General features: G+C 42.4%; 1 protein-coding gene across 2 annotated transcripts in view; it reads left to right on the top strand.

Annotated features, from left to right (window-relative positions):
- The first annotated feature begins 8,324 nt into the window (after positions 1 to 8,324).
- Positions 8,325 to 17,625, top strand: part of LOC139574437 (leucine-rich repeat and immunoglobulin-like domain-containing nogo receptor-interacting protein 2) — a 327,793-nt gene continuing 318,492 nt past the window's right edge. Inside the window, exon 1 of one of the 2 annotated variants that reach the window (XM_071398999.1) lies at positions 8,325 to 8,988. The gene's annotated coding sequence lies outside the window, so the exon portion shown is untranslated. Of the gene's footprint in view, positions 9,105 to 17,625 lie in introns of both variants that reach the window. The other variant, XM_071399000.1, reaches the window with a different exon arrangement.

The following is a 17,625-nucleotide window of genomic DNA, read 5'->3' as shown; positions in this document are numbered from 1 at the left end:
TAATTCATTCTTAATGACCGGCAATTTATTTCCTGTGTATTATTTCTAAAATCATTATCTTCTCAGTTAAGACCTGATTACGCATATTTACATAAAGAGCTCATAGACTTATATTGACCACAAGAAAATGTGTGTTCAATGGCTCTGTGAATAGCGTCACACAACAGCCGATATAAGAAATCCCGCTATGCACCTCAGACGAACCATCAAACAAGCAAAGCGTCAAAATCAGGATTAAGACTGAATTCTACTACACCGGATCTGATGCTCGTCGGATGTGGCAGGGCTTGAAAACTACTACGGACTACAAAGAGAAACCCAAACGTGAGCTGCCCAGTGACGCGAGCCTACCAGATGAGCTAAATGCCGTTTATGCTCGCTTCGAGGCAAGCAACACTGAAGCATGCACGAGAGCACCAGCTGTTCTGGATGACTATGTAATAACGCTCTCGGTAGCCGATGTGAACAAAACCTTTAAACAGGTCAACGTTCACAAAGCCGCTGAGCCAGACGAATTGCCAGGACGTGTACTCAAAGCATGTGCGGACCAACTGGCAAGTGTCTTCACGGATATTTTCAACCTCTCCCTGACCGAGTCTGTAATACCTACATGTTTCAAGCAGACCCCATAGTCCCTGTGCCCAAGGAAGCGAAGGTAACCTGCCTAAATGATTACCGCCCTGTGGCACTCAAGTCGGTAGCTATGAAGTGCTTTGAAAAGCTGGTCATGCCTCACATCAACAGCATCCTCCCGGACACCCTAGACCCACTCCAATTCGCATACCGCCCCAACAGATCCACAGATGACGCAATCTCACTCACACTCCACAATGCCCTATTACACCTATGTAAGAATGCTGTTAATTGACTACAGCTCAGCGTTCAACACCATAGTGCCCACGAAGATCATCACTAAGCTAAGGACTCTGGGACTAAACACCTCCCTCTGCAACTGGATCCTGAACGTCCTGACGGGCCGCCCCCAGGTGGTAAGAGTAGGCAACAACACATCTGCCACGCTGATCCTTAACACTGGGGCCCTTCAGGGGTGTCTACTTAGTCCCCTCCTGTATTCCCTGTTCACCCATGACTGGGTGAACAGACACGACTACAACACCATCATTAAGTTTGCTGACGACACAACAGTGGTAGGCCTGATCACTGACAACGATGGGTGGACTATAGGGAGGAAGTCAGAGAACTGGCAGTGTGGTGCCAGGACAACAACCTCTCCGTCAATGTGAGCAAGACTAAGAAGCTGATCGTGGACTACAGGAAAAGGCGGGCCGAACAGGTGGGGCTGTAGTGGAGTGGGTCGAAAGTTTCAAGTTCCTTGGTGTCCAAACATTCTAAGACAGTCGTGAAGAGGGCACGACAAAACCTTTTCCCCCTCAGGAGACTGAAAAGATTGGGCATGGTGGAGTTTGGAGTGTGACTGTTTGAGGTTGTGGACAGGTGTCTTTTATACTGATAACAAGTTCAAACACGTGCCATTAATACAGGTAACGAGTGGAGGACAGAGGAGCCTCTTAAAGAAGAAGTTACAGGTCTGTGAGAGCCAGAAATCTTGCTTGTTTGTAGGTGACCAAATACTTATTTTCCACCATAATTTGCGAATAAATTCATTTAAAATCCTACAATGTGATTTTCTGGATTTATTTTCTCATTTTGTCTGTCATAGTTGAAGTGTACTACCTATGATGAAAATTACAGGCCTCTCTCTTCATTTTAAGTGGGAGAACTTGCACAATTGGTGGCTGACTAAATACTTTTTTGCCCCACTGTATGCATGGTCACTTCTTCCCACCTACATGTGCAGATTACCTCAACTAGCCTGTACCCAGCACACTGACTCAGTACCAGTGCCCCCTGTATATAGCCTTGTTATTCTTATTCTTATTGTGTTACTTTTTATTATAATTTTTTATTTTAGTCAATTGGTAAATATTTTCTTCTTCTTGAACTGCACTGTTGGTTAAGGGCTTGTAAGTAAGCATTTCATGGTAAAGTCTTCACTTGTATTCGGCGCATGTGACAAATAAAGTTTGATTTGATTTTAAATTAACTCTAACTCAAAGGACTATAAGTACTTCTGTAAATACTTGAAGGTTAGACACCACTGAAATTGAAATTGTGTCAACAGAGTTTTGCAATATCCTAGCTTGAGCCTGTTAGCCATTGTTGGGGTTACAACCGGGCACGTACTAACTGACAGACTAATGTAATGTCAGAAAGATTTACTTGAAAGTACCCCGCTTAAGAAATAGTCATAGTGTAATTGTTTTTATCCAACACTTGTAATACACAGTACATTACATACAGTACCAGTTAAACGTTTGGACACCTACTCATTCAAGGGTTTTTCTTTATTTTTTACTATTTTCTACGTTGTAGAATAATAGTGAAGACATAAGATCTATGAAATAAGACATATGGAATGATGTAGTAACCAAAAAAGTGTTAAACCAATCAAAAGCTATGTTATATTTGAGATTCTTCAAAGTAGCCACCCTTTGCCTTGATGACAGCTTTTCACACTCTTGGCATTCTCTCAACCAGCTTCATGAGGTAGTCAACTGGAATGCATTTCAAATAACAGGTCTGCCTTGTTAAAAGTTAATTTAAAAGAATGTATTTCCTTCTTAATGCGTTTGAGCCAATCAGTTGTGTTGGTAGGGGTGGTATACAGAAAAAAGCAATATTTCGTAAAAGACCATGTCCATATTATGGCAAAAACAGCTCAAATAAGCAAAGAGAAATGACAGTCCATCATTACTTTAAGACATGAAGGTCAGTCAATGCGGAAAATGTCAAGAACTTTGAAAGTTTCTTCAAGTACAGTTGCAAAAACCATCCAGCGCTACGATGAAACTGGCTCTCATGAGGACCGCCACAGGAAAGGAAGACCCAGAGTTACCTCTGCTGCAGAGGATAAGTTCATTATACTTATCAGCCTCAGAAATTGCAGCCCAAATAAATGCTTTACCATGTTCGAGTAACAGACAAATCTCAACATCAACTGTTCAGAGGAGACTGTGTGAATCAGGCCTTCACGGGCGAATTGCTGTAAAGAAACCACTACTAAAGGACACCAATAAGGAGAAGAGATTTGCTCGGGCCAAGGAACGATCCAAATGTGAGATTTTTGGTTCCAACTGGAGTTTCTTTGTGAGACGCAACATAGATGAATGGATGATCTACACGTGTGGTTCCCACCGTGATGGTGTGGTGGTGCTTTGTTGGTGACACTGTCAGTGATATATTTAGAATTCAAGGCACACTTAACCAGCACGGCTACCACAGCATTCTGCAGCCATACGCCATCTCATCTTGTTTGCGCTTAGTGGTACTATCATTTGTTTTTCAATAGGACAATAACCCAACACACCTCCAGGCTGTTTAAGGGCTTTTTGACCAAGAAGGAGATTGATAGAGTGCTGCATCAGATGACCTGGCCTCCACAATCACCCGACCCCAACCCAATTGAGATGGTTTGGGATGTGTTGGACCACAGATTGAAGGAAAAGCAGCTAACAAGTGCTCAAAATGTGTGGGAACTCCTTCAAGACTGTTGGAAAAGCATTCCAGGTGAAGCTGGTTTAGAGAATGCCAAGAGTGTGCAAAGCTGCCATCAAGGCAAAGGTTGGCTACATTTAAGAATCTAAAATCTCAAGTGGATTTTGAATTGTTTAACACTTTTGGTTAATACATGATTCCATATGTGTTATTTCATAGTTGTGATGTCTTCACTATTATTCTACAATGTAGAAAATTGTACAAATAAAGAAAAACCCTTGAAAGAGTAGGTGTGTCCAAACTTTTGACTGGTACTCTAAATGCACGCAAATATTGGTGATATACATAAAATATTTATTGTGTTTTGGTCAAGCAGAAATGCAGCAGATCTATAACTTACTTTTCTTTGAAGCTGCCTTGGGGGTACACCATTGGAAGAATTAGCTAAATATCCCGTTTACATTGTACAGTAGGCCTACATTCCACCAGTCTTTCAGCAAAACAAGAGTCCAAAAGAATAGAGTCTTTGCCCTCACAAGAGCTGTCAAGGGAAAGAACATGATTTTCTCTGAGAAACATTTCTTCTTTCATAAGCCTGCATTTATCACCTCTCGTTTAGTCCATGTTAATTAATTAGCAGACTTATTACTTCTCCAGCACAATGGTGAAACTCCACTCATCATGTGAAAAGTCCTTGGCACATCATTCAACAAGGAAGGCACATGACAGGAAAGGATGTGCTTCTTTGAACGTTAATGGGCTGGTTTCATGGACACAGCTTAAATGTAGTTCTGGACTAAAAAGCTCTTTCAATTGAGATTCTCCATTGAGCATGCTTTTTATTCCAAGACTAGACTTAATATGTCTCCTGGAAACCAGCCATAAATGTATTATGATTCACCCAGATTGAAATTGGGGAAGTATGCTGTGTATTTTAAATGATTTAACTAGGCAAGTCAGTTAAGAACAAATTCTTATTTACAATGATGTCCTACACCGGCCAAACCCTGACAATGCTGGGCCAATTGTGTGCAACCCAATGGGACTCCCAATCATGGCAGGTTGTGTACAGCCCGGATTCGAACCAGGGTGTCTGTAGTGACACCTCTAGTGCTGAGATGCTAAGGCACTGCGACACTTGGGGGACCGACCTCAATTTTGAAACTTAGACAGACCAGCAGGGTAGAATCTGGGGAATCTTTTCTGCCATGTAAAGAGTCTGGTGTTCAAAAGTTCCCTGAGTTCATAAATTAAACTTCATGAAGCTTGGCATACATTTATTAATTCATAGATCTGTTTCTGTCTGCTAATCCCCTCTCTCTTTGTCTGAACCAGAGGTGCATAGCTGTATATTAAAGTAACTGTTCCCAGATTTGACCTATAATTAATTACTATATGAGTGAAATAGTTTTCCTTTCAAAAAGGAAAAAGGTCATTTACAGTAAGTAGGTTAAGGATCGGACCCTTTTTTTCAATTTTTGCCTAAAATGACATACCTAAATCTAACTGCCTGTAGCTCAGAACCTGAAGCAAGGATATGCATATTATTGATACCACTTGAAAGGAATGTGTAAATGTAAAATTAATGCAGGAGAATATAACACATTTCATCTGTTAAAAGATAATACAAAAGAAAAAAAATGTTTTTAAAATATTTTTATCTGATTTGAAATGCAAGAGAAAGGCCAGAATGCATTATTGCAATTTAGGCGCAATTTAGATTTTGGCCACTAGATGAGAGCAGAGTATGTGCTAAGTTTTTACTGATCCAATGGACCATTGCATTACTGTTCAAAGTGTTGTGTCAAGTCTGCCCCCCCAAATGTGCCTAATTGATTTATTGTTACATTTTCAATAACATAACTGTGCACTCTCCTCAGACAATAGCATGGTATTCTTTCACTGTAATAGCTACTGTAAATTGGACAGTGCAGCTAGATTAACAAGAATTTAAGCTTTCTGCCCATATCAGATATGTCTATGTCTTGGGAAATGTTCTTGTTACTTACAATGTCATGCTAATCACATTAGCGCACGTTAGCTCAACCGTCCCATGGGGGGGGAACCGATCCCGTAGAGGTGAAAAAGCTATTTTTTTGTGTTGAAATGGTGTGGGCGTATAACGGTCATAACGGTCATAAAAAAAATATGCATGCCAGTAGACATCCTCTATGAGGAAATAGTTTGAGTAAAAAATTTGAGATGGGGTGATTTAAGTGGTTTTTTTTTCTTCCAATGTATGCTTTGGTCACATACGTGTATAGGGCAAGTCAACAACATTATTTGGGTATGAGTTAACAGAATATGAACTTTTAAAAGTGAGATTTTTTTATGCTTAATGAGCCATGCTACCCTAATTAGCTATGCCTTAACATGTGTCAGTATCAATTCCACTGTTGATCAATGGGGTGGAGACAAGCCATTTCCTGTTCCTTGAGGCAAAAGTGTCAGACAAGCACTTAGTGGAAATCCCTAGGTATAATCAGTGAGACCCTTAGGGCTGACAACACAGACAAGACAAACAGACCCATAGCGTGAATGGTTAACAAAGGAGGCAACGCAGCGATTGTGGATAACGTCTAGAACAGGTGCCTACATGTAACTGACAAAACCTATTCCTCTTGTTGCCAATGAGCAAACCCAACACAATGTCCTTCTTGTGGCCAATTGGCCACACTTTTATCCTGCTGTTCCCATTAGCCTGTTATTTACCATGTCTGTATGATATGTAAAATACTGGAAGATGTAATGGTGAAGCAGTATTATGAGTACACACCAATGTTCCTGTGAAGAAAGCCTTACAGGGTAAGTGTTGCCTGATTCCTGTAAAGCTATCACTTACAATTCCAGGAAAATTGTACAGGCAAGGTTGGAATTCATCTCCAGTATGTCATCAAGGCTCTATGTAATAATGTGGCTGGCAGTACTTCTTATTTTCTACATACTTAACCGGTTTTGCCAGATACTTGATTTTACAAATTACTGTATGTATAACGATCATGTAATTGGATGCCCTGTATATAAGTAATTAGCGAAGCAACTTGACTATGCGTGCATGCCGCTGCTGTTTTGAATGTAGGTTTGGACCGTGGAGAGTTGTGTTGGAAATGGCACCACCTGGATAATGAGATGCGGAGAGGCATGTGCTGGTATCTAAGCCCGAAGGCTTATCTGCAAGCTGTACCGCATCAGGCGGACACTGTAGAGCGACCACTGTAGTCCACACGGAGCACTGTCTTAGGTCTGACTGTTCTCCTTTTAACTTGGACTCCAATGTCATTGTATTGCCTACATCTAGCCATTTCTCTGCTGGGTTGTTATGCATATCAATTAGATAAAAGAGGGTTATGTTTTCACTTTGATTGCTTTGACATCCCATTCTATAACGCTGTAGAACGTTCTTATTTATCATTGGTGCAATGTAACACAGTTCTAACATAGTCCTTACTATCAGAGTATATGGTTCAACAGGGAAGAAAGGAGCCATCATTGTGAACAACAGGAGTGTAGTGGTGATGATGGAAAGGAAGCAAAGATCTGTGGACAGGCTGAAGGTTCTTCATCCTTCAACTTCATAGTTAGACGACCAGACGCAGGTGTGAGGTTTAGCAATTTATTGGGATATCCCATTCGCTGTTGAAGAAGCAGCAGCTATTTTTCCTGGGGTCTTGTAGAGATCAAGGTCATGCTACTCGCTGTTATCACAATCTACATAAAACATGATCTAATGTCTGTATCGGTAACACTTTACATGAAGATGCTCGTGTACCGGTGTAATTATTTCGGTAACAGCATTATCTTAACTGTCAACATGCTGTTACTAGAGTGATTACTCCATTACTACACAGGTATAAGAGCACCAGTCACTGGAGTGTTTTGGGACAAATGTTAGGCAAGCAAGATTGTGTGATAAGGAAACTGAAAGTAGTAAAACAAATGACCAGCAATTAATTCCTGAGGTGATAATCATCAGTCATTATTCATGCTTGGTTTGTAAAAATATCCCTCATATACTATCACTATGACTAGCACATGACAAACTGATAATGCCTGAACGTTCCTTTAGTTATTTAAAGTCTAAAGACAGGTTAGATACATGCAGCTGCTCCACTTGAAATGTTTTCTTTTGTTTCTAAATATTGTGCATATTGTCTCTAAATTTGTTTCTAAATGTTGTGCATATTGTCTCTAAATCAGCTTCCGCGTCCAGGGTAATATTCTGTGTGTATGAGGGAACTGCTGGCAATTTTGTTTCGGCTGCTAATTGTATAATTCCACAGTTTGCTATAGCGCTTGGATTGTCCTTGCCTCGATGCAGAAGACTGGTCTGTTGCTGCTGCTATTTTCATCTCCATCTTCAATCCATCTTAACATTTGGCCAACATCAACTCCTGACCCGATACACTATAAGGAGTTTGCAAAAAAAGATAGATGGAAAAGCCCCATGCTGAAGGGAGGCAGGCTATTTATCAGTTAATAAAGAAACAAATATGATGTAGTCAGAGGTTTACACTTCCTCATTCCTTGATTTGATGTCATGTTGTTTCTTTACTCACTCTATTTTCTTTTCCATATTTATCTGACCATTATTTGTATCCCTAAGGATTCCTAAGGAGTGCAGGCAGCCAACCTTTCTATCTGACATGACTGTGAATGCCAACGCTGTAATTGTCAGACAACAGACCTGGGAGTGAGCGGGAGAGGGAGGAGAGAGAGAGGAAGGGAGAGAAAACAAGGGGATGGGAGATGCAGTGTGAGGCAGGAAGGGGAGTGTGTGAGCGAGAGAGAGACTGAGAGAAAGAGAGCGAGGGAGGGGAGCGAGAGAAAGAGAGAGAGCAGATTTCATTCCGGCACTTCTCAGCATCCAGTCTCCGAGACAGCGTTCTAGAGAGTAGAGCTACAAAATAAGGTACATTGGAGAGGGAAAAAATCTAAGGAGGAAATCGAGGGAAATAAATTACAAGAATAGTTTGCTATCCACTACTAACTCCTATCGGGTGGTGAGAGGTGTCAAAGTTTGCACTCTGGGGGACCCCCCCCCCCCCCATGCTGGGCTGAACAGAGGACAGCTCCCGTTTTCTAGGTGTGGAGAGCACAGACTGCCTGTAGTCACTTTCGGGGGTTGCCAGTGCGCACTAGGAGTGTTCTCCATCTGTGGATCTCGCACTTCATCGCTGCCTGCCTGCAACACGGGAGGAGAAGATCCAATCAGTGTTTGGGTTTAATAAGGTGGAATACCAGGGGAGACACAACAGAAAAGATACAGCACAACCTGGGAAATAAAGGAAGTAGGAGCACACAGCAGTGAAGGACATCCTTCAGAGGAGGAAAAATAACGTTTTACGGAATTTTGAATTCAGAGGCTCCTGTTCCAGGGGGACTTGGGCAGCATCATTTTCTTTTTGGGAGGAGCAGCTCTCAGCTTCAGTCAGCTAATCTTGTGGACTATAGGATCCTGGATGGCATGTCAAGGTAAGGACCTATCTTCACTCTCCCGGTGTATCAGCCAGCCAGCCAGCTACTGCTCAGATTAGGTAACGGCAACACTCAGCAGCAGATGAAAAGAGAGAGAAGAAGCAGACGGAAAGGTATGTGTTTCACTAATCTCCAGACTGTTTACTGGCACTAATAGTGAAAAGTTGCGATAACGCCTTTCTGCGATTCATTTTCTTTATGCCGTATCCTGATGCACAGTGGGAAGATGATTGCTTTTTTCTAGGAGGGATATTTTGATCTATGGATGAGAGGGTAGAGGGCTGTTGAGGGGTGTTATGGGGGGTGTTGAGGGGTTGGTATGGGGGGTATTGAGGGGGTGGTATGGGGGGGAATGTTGGAAAGTAAAAGATGCCGGTGTGCAAAGCAGTTTATCTCTGGGGTCTCTGTTTCTGTATGGTGGCTTCCAGCAGGAATGCTGGATGGAAGGGCATAATTACCACTGGTGTTTTGTCTTCGTCTTTGTAGGGGCCGTATCTTTGGGACATGAGATTACGTTTTGTTCACCACCTGCCTCTGAGTCGCACAGCTACTCTGCATATTAAGGGATGTTTTTCCCTTTATCGCAGCAGACGGCAAACAAAATGTTTTAGTTGTTTCGAAAGCTGCCCAAATGTCTTACATGCCCCACATAATAGTTCTGCATCTTTCCTGTCTTACTGTCATGCCCATCTTTGGTCACGCTAAGCTGATAAGGTGATGAAACATGTAGATGATAAGCATGTGTTTTCTCTCCTCAAGGTCCTTGTATGTAAATGAGGATAAAATGATTCATAGGATGATGGAGGGTTATAAAATAGGGGTTTATAAATATAACTGCAGCATCGTTGTAGTGAATCTACAGCACCTCCCTGTCAACACCGGACAAGTGCCCCTTTGTAGGAACAGGCTGAAGTATTTATGATTGCATGTGCATCCTGTCTGCCCTGAAATATTTAAAATAATTGAATAATAAATAGCCTGTGCCTGTCAAGCCCTGCACCTGCCGTGGAGGATGAATATGATGCAGCCTCCTCATGTAATATGTAAAGCGGTGTCCAATAAATCCCTCTGCCTCTAGAAATGAAAATGTAAAAAGTGTCTCCTCTTGTGAGACATCGACAGGGGGGGTAGAGGGGGTGGAACGGGCAGGAAAGGGTGAAATGAAGTTGATGACAGTTTCCTAGGTACAGTCACTAAATGTCCACCAATAGGACTGGCTAATTCTTATCTGTAATTTATAGCTAGCTGGTGGATGTATATAGGATGGTGCCTGTCCTAATGGTTCAGAGATTAAAGTGACAAAGCTCTGGTATTGGAATTACTCATGAAAGAGAATGTTGGCTTTTCATCTATTCGTTTGTCCGGTCCAGATATAGGTGTAATCTAATGAGCATTATGGCGGACGTGCATTTAATGTGTGTGTGTGTGTGTGTGTGTGTGTGTGTGTGTGTGTGTGTGTGTGTGTGTGTGTGTGTGTGTGTGTGTGTGTGTGTGTGTGTATTCAGTGTGTGGTTGTATGTGTCCAGAGCTGTGAGCTTCATCCTCTTTGATGTTTTATTGAGTGTTAACCATGTCCGCACTGACGCACAGACTCTGATCCGGGGTTACATGGTGAAGGGAATCTCTGATTTGGACCTCATTCAGCCTTGTACTGCTTTTCACTGTGGATTAGCAACACCGATTTTGCTTTCACAGCATTTTGAATCTGCTAAACGATTTAGTCCAGGTATATGTGCGTCTGAGTGTGTGTGTGTGTACATGTTTGTGTGTGTGTAGATGTTTGTGTCTGTGTGTATATGTTTCTGTGTATGCTTGTTTGAGTGTCCTTGTTTGAGTGTGTGTGTGTGTGTGTGTATATATATATTTGTGTGTGTGTATGCTTGTGTGTGTATGCTTGTGTGTGTGTGTGCGTGTATGCTTGTTTGAGTGTGTGTATGCTTGTTTGAGTGTGTGTGTGTGTGTGTGTGTATGCTTGTTTGAGTGTGTTTGCCCAACCCTTGTAAAAGGAATATATGCTGTCTGATGGTGGCTGAGGGAGGAGTCAGAGACTTGGTCTACCATTTCACTTGGATTATGCATCCACTGAATTATAGTATGGAAGGCGAATAGAAGGCATTTTTATTTTCCCAGTGATTACTCTGAATTGTAGACAGCACATTCACAGGGGGTAGACATTAGAGAAGAAAACAACTTTGATGGCAAAAAGGCTGTGCTTTTGATTTATTGCCTACAGCTACGGTTTGAATCAGTATGCATGCACGTAACTAGGCAGCTGAAATATGACTGACATACCTGCTTCTAACTATAATAAATCATTTTCAATCATCTCATGCCTTTTGGACCCACACAGTTGACACATTTTCTGCTTAGTTGTGAATTATGCCTAATATTTATATTAGGAATTTGTTTAGTCTAGTTTATAGCCAATATTACTTCACAATTTACCCAACATGTGTATGCAGACAGAAGCAGAGGGTTCTTTTGAATGGTTTTGTCATTATCCAAACATATTCAATAACAACATTTGACAATATATTGTATTTTTACCCCTTAAGATTAAGATTTTATACCCCAGCTAATACAGGACGTGTAAGATGTGCTTATACGGATCGGAGTATCATGGGTAGAGTAGCTATGGACTACTCATACATCAAGGAGACTTGTCAGACCTTCAGTGATCAATAAGAAGGTCCACTTCCGCTCTAGAGATTGTCATATTCAACGTTGGCTAGCCATTAGAAGCTAACTATGCATTGATGTTGAGGAGAAATTTCAATTGAATTAGTCTCAGAAATTCTACCAGAACATGCTCTATGCAGGCCTCTGAGATGCATAGGGTACTCAGCCTTTAAGTGGACATTAAACAATCTTCTTTCAGCCCAGGGTAATTAACTGTAGTATTCTAAAATGCCACCATCTTAAAATGTCAATACTTCAGGCCTCCTTCCCAACTGTCTAAAAGCTCTCTACAGGACATTACTGTAACATTAGCATCGTCATGTTATTATCCAGGCTGTAGAAGCAAAAATTCCGCCATTAAAGGAGGTTAAGCACATAATTTCTCTGTCGGAAGTAGCGCGGTTGAACTGTATGAAAGGGAAGACGTGGCCCGAGCACAGGGGCATATTTTTAGACAGTCCATTAAGGAATAGGAAAATCAATGCTCGCAGTTCTGTCAACATTGGGTTTCAGTTTTTTTTAACACGATGACCTTTGTCGGGTACAGTGAGGAACCTGAATGGCATTGTCATACTGTGGCTTGGCGAAAGAATAACACAGGTCATTATGAAAATAGACAAAGGCAGTGTCTTGTTGGCATGTCTAGCGCAAACATGAATGACCGTCTTCCATCTGCTTTCAAAAATGAATTTGATTTGGGCTTGAACACGCTTTCTCCTCTACTGTTTCTTGTTAAAAGGATTCCTTGGGTGAATATTCAATATCTGACAGGCTGATAGATGCACCGCTGATAAATCAATTTCAGGCTGATTATAAATACATTTCAGGCTTTACTTAGCCACATGCTTCCACATATCAAATCAATAAAATAAAACATGTGTAGACTTTACTGTGACATGTTTAATTAACCAATGTTTAAGCCCTTAACCAACAGTACAGTTCAAGAAAGAGTTAAGAAAATATTTACCAAACAAACAAAAGTAAAAAGTAACAGAATAAAATAACAGTAACGAGGCAATATACAGGGGCTACCTGAGTCAATGTGCGGAGGCACAGGTTAGTTGAGGTAATTTGTACATGCAGGTAGGGGTGAAGTGACTATGAATAGATAATAGGCAATGAGTAGCAGCAGTGTAAATAAACAAATGATTGTACATGTAAATAATCTGTTGGCCATTTGATTAATTGTTCAGCAGTCTTATGGCTTTGGGGTAGAAGCTGTTAAGGACCCCCCCCCCCCATATTTTCCTGATAAAGCAAAACACCATACATTACGACAGCTGGGCCATTTATGGAATATGTTTACTCATCAGCATTGTAAAACTCCCATCATCATGGACACCGCTCCTTCCAATTACCCTCCAACTCATTGAATCCCATCAAAGTCAGCCAAACATTGGTTTGTGAAATGGAGCATCTCTAGTTCTCTGAAATGTGGCCCGCTTGTCGCACCAGTACTGCTAAAGGTAGTGGGGGTTTGCAGTTTTTCCACCAAAAATAATAATCAAAAGGAAATGTTTTACTATTCAGGGCATGAACCCAGCACAGTGCCCTTGTCGCACGGCACAATGTCGCCAGTGAGGGCATGGCGGGGCCGCATCCTCTGTTCCCTGCTTCTGTGGTGGGTGGCAGAGTGACCACTGGTGGCAGCGCAAATCCATCTTGGAAGAGCACACAGGGAGAGGTTGAGGCTTGAGGACAGATCGTGGACGACTTCCATTGACACTGACCTTGCCACCTATGTCACTTTCGAGCATGACATTTGAGTGAGCTGTGGGGACTAGCATCTGAGGGCCACCTCCAGCAAAGTCCCCTTTGCTTCTCCCGCTTGTGTCGACATGAAGCTTTAGTAAGAGTCAGAGGGGTGAGCGCGGGGTGAGAGGACTTTGTGCCAAATGGCAGTTGTGATGGAAAGGGGGAGAATAGACATCTGTTGGCCTCAATCCATGAAAAACAGAAGATCCAATTACCTCAGGTTGTCTGTCTGACTTAAGTGAAGGCACCCCAGGTTTGACCTTGAACTGAGGTTTGATGCCTTTAATATCTGTCCAGGTCTTCTCAGGCTCAACACAAGCCCAGTATGCCACCACGAGGCGTGGGAGGCCACAGTAAGGTGTTGTGACACTATCAGTCTGCCACAGCTTGGCTTCTCACACATATTGAATTCCAACAATAGCACTGAAATGCCAACCTGACAGCACGTTTACTTAAGCACTATTATGTTTGCAGAAGGAGAACAGAGAGAGGGTAACATTTGGCTTTGAACACATCAAAGATTATTATAATATGCCATTAGCTGCAGTTATATTGGAGGGGACTGACTGGTGCAACAAATATGTAAATTTAGAACAAATATGAGATTCAATGTGCTTTTTTGTTGTAGAATAGAATATCAAACATAGAGGAATTGAAAGTTATGAGACCTTCCACTGATAGGCCTTTTTAACATATTTTTTAGGAGGAGTGGAAGTGAACCCTGGACCTCCAAAGAACTTCCAGTGCATTTGTACACAACAGATGTTCCGTCACGGCTGTAAACAGCTAGCTAGCTAAGCTAACTTAGTCTAGTTGTTTTCTCAAGGTCAAAATTTGCATTTTTGACCATAGTATTCATGGGTGGGATAGTCCTTTTGTCCGGGGAACATTTAAAATGGAGGTGAAAGCGCCAGGATGATGTGTAGCAGACGGGTACGTTTTTAACGTTTTTTAACAACCATCTATTCTAGGTAATGTCAGGTAGCTGGCTAGCTACATATAAGTAGGATCGACAGCCATCAAATATTTGTTTTTTTAATTACACAAACATTAGCTTGATCTGCTAAAAACATGTCAGCTACCTAGCAAGTAGCTAAGCTAACTAGCTAATTAACAGATGTCCCGTCCCAAAGAGAGAACTATGACAATAACAAAACTCAATTGCAACGAAATATAAAATGTTATATCACTTGAGAATAATGAAGCAAGTCCTGGTCTAATTTCTGTTTTTCCTAATCTCAGATACAGAGACCTGTGAAGCTGCTAAACCGTGTCTGTGGATGAAGGTCCCAAAGAAAGTCCCTAGTCCTGGAGAGACTGCAGTTCATATCACCAATGGGTTATATATGGTACTGGTTTACTGTTAGAATTGGTTGTAGGACCACAAAAATTATGTTAAAAGTAACAATGCATATACCTAGAACATGTATGGCCAACCTTGCTCCTAGAGATCGAGCTACTTGGCTTGCAGGTTTCTGTTCCTGTCATGCAATCTATGCGTAGTGGGTACGGAGTCAGGCGCAGGAAGCAGAGGGTAAAGAACAATGTTTTATTCCGCCGCAGGGAAAATGGTCACGCCAAAACACCAGGCGCAAATAACAAGACCAGCCCAAAACCAGGACCCAACCAGTCTGGAGGAAAAACAAAGGAAATCGCACAACCACAAACATGAACAGAGGAAAAATAAGCCCGCACAAAGAGCAGGAGGGCATACCGGCTTAAATAGCCCAACTAAAACTTAAACAAGAAACAGGTGTAACCAATAAGACAAAACCAACAGAAAAGGGAAAAAGGGATCGGTGGCAGCTAGTAGACCGGTGACGACGACCGCCGAGCGCCGCCAGAACAGGAAGAGGAGCCACCTTCGGTGGGAGTCGTGACAGTTCCAGCCCAACACAGACATTCTGTTTATTTTTTGTATTAGACACATCATTTAACTATTCAATCATCTCTTGTTTTGGAGTAAGATGAATGTCGAAACACATTAACCATCTACATAGGCGTTCTTTGTATGATTTTAAATAAAGTGTTGATTATTTGAATTAAGTATGGTGTATTTTTTGGTCATTGAACATTTCCTGTGTGTCTGTTTTATTTGGTTATCACTCACTCTCATTTTTCACTTACTCTCATTTTGATGGTATTGCACAGATTTGCAGCTGGTGTCCTTGATCATTGGTGTGGGTGTAACAATCCCTGTATGGCCGACCTAGGATCCCCTGTCCACAACAGCACTTCATACCCACAAAGCACCATTCATTATCATTCCAAAACATGATCTTGGTTGGGCTATGATAACAGTTCTTTAGGTCTCAGGTCTCAAGAGAATAGCACTCACCTGTGAACTAGCTCACATGTGCTACACACTCATCCCTCTGCTACACTCACTGACCTCCTCCTTCTCATCAACCTCAACACACTCACTCCTCTGCTACACTCACTGACCTCCTCCTTCTCCACATCAACCTCAACACAATCACCCCTCTGCTACACTCACTGACCTCCTCATTAATATCAGCTGCCAGCAAAGCAGATTGTGTCAACTGAGTCAATCTTGCACCCACATTATTAATTTTGTGGGTATTTAATTATGCTACATTGACTCAGATCACAGTCGGTGGCTGAGTTATACTGGCATAGGAAGAGGTGAAAGGGGTGTGAGCGTAGCAGAGGTGAGCTGCAGTTGAGTTCTAGTAGCCCTGTGATGTGATGTCATTCCCCTTGAGACTTGAAATAGTGTCTCCTGTCTATCATGAATGTATATTTTTTAATACTGTAAGCATCTCGGCTCTGGAGGATCTCCTCCTGCGATTTTGCTCACCGATTTGCTTAATTCCTCTACACTCACTGTCCTCCAGTTGTTGGCATGCTAGCTACACGTGTAATTTGACTAGGGTTTGTGTCCTGGCCTGGTCAGCCATACAGGGATGGCACTCCTACATTACACAGCCACTTTGCAGCCAATGTAAAATTTACCCTTCACTGTGGTCACTCACCAGGGGATTTTTCTCTTGCCACCACTATACGTGGTCTACCCTTTTGGTTACAGTGGATATGAGATTATTTATGGCATGCATTCCCAATGCAGACATATGATTGGATTAGTATTGGCCTCGTGGGCACATCCAATGCAGACATATGATGGGATTAGTATTGGCCTCGTGGGAACGTCCAATGCAGACATATGATGGGATTAGTATTGGCCTCATGGGCATTCCCAATGCAGACATATGATGGGATTAGTATTGGCCTCGTGGGCATGTCCAATGCAGACATATGATGGGATTAGTATTGGCCTCGTGGGCACGTCCAATGCAGACATATGATGGGATTAGTATTGGCCTCATGGGCACGTCCAATGCAGACGTATGATGGGATTAGTATTGGCCTCGTGGGCACGTCCAATGCAGACATATGATGGGATTAGTATTGGCCTCATGGGCACGCCCAATGCAGACATATGATGGGATTAGTATTGGCCTCGTGGGCACGTCCAATGCAGACATATGATGGGATTAGTATTGGCCTCGTGGGCACGTCCAATGCAGACATATGATGGGATTAGTATTGGCCTCGTGGGCACGCCCAATGTAGACATATGATGGGATTAGTATTGGCCTCGTGGGCACGTCCAATACAGACATATGATGGGATTAGTATTGGCCTCATGGGCACGCCCAATGCAGACATATGAGGGGATTAGTATTGGCCTCGTGGGCACGTCCAATGCAGACATATGATGGGATTAGTATTGGCCTCGTGGGCATGTCCAATGCAGACATATGATGGGATTAGTATTGGCCTCGTGGGCACGTCCAATGCAGACATATGATGGGATTAGTATTGGCCTCGTGGGCACGTCCTATGCAGACATATGATGGGATTAGTATTGGCCTCATGGGCACGCCCAATGCAGACATATGATGGGATTAGTATTGGCCTCGTGGGCACGTCCAATGCAGACATATGATGGGATTAGTATTGGCCTCGTGGGCACGTCAAATGCAGACATATGGTGGGATTAGTATTGGCCTCATGGGCACGCCCAATGCAGACATATGATGGGATTAGTATTGGCCTCGTGGGCACGCCCAATGCAGACATATGATGGGATTAGTATTGGCCTCGTGGGCACTGTCCAATGCAGACATATGATGGGATTAGTATTGGCCTCGTGGGCACGCCCAATGCAGACATATG

This window comes from Salvelinus alpinus, chromosome 4, assembly GCF_045679555.1.
Source record: "Salvelinus alpinus chromosome 4, SLU_Salpinus.1, whole genome shotgun sequence".
Classification (NCBI taxonomy): domain Eukaryota; kingdom Metazoa; phylum Chordata; class Actinopteri; order Salmoniformes; family Salmonidae; genus Salvelinus; species Salvelinus alpinus.
Note: the sequence above shows the minus strand (reverse complement) of the source record. Positions and strands in the feature narration are given on the sequence as shown.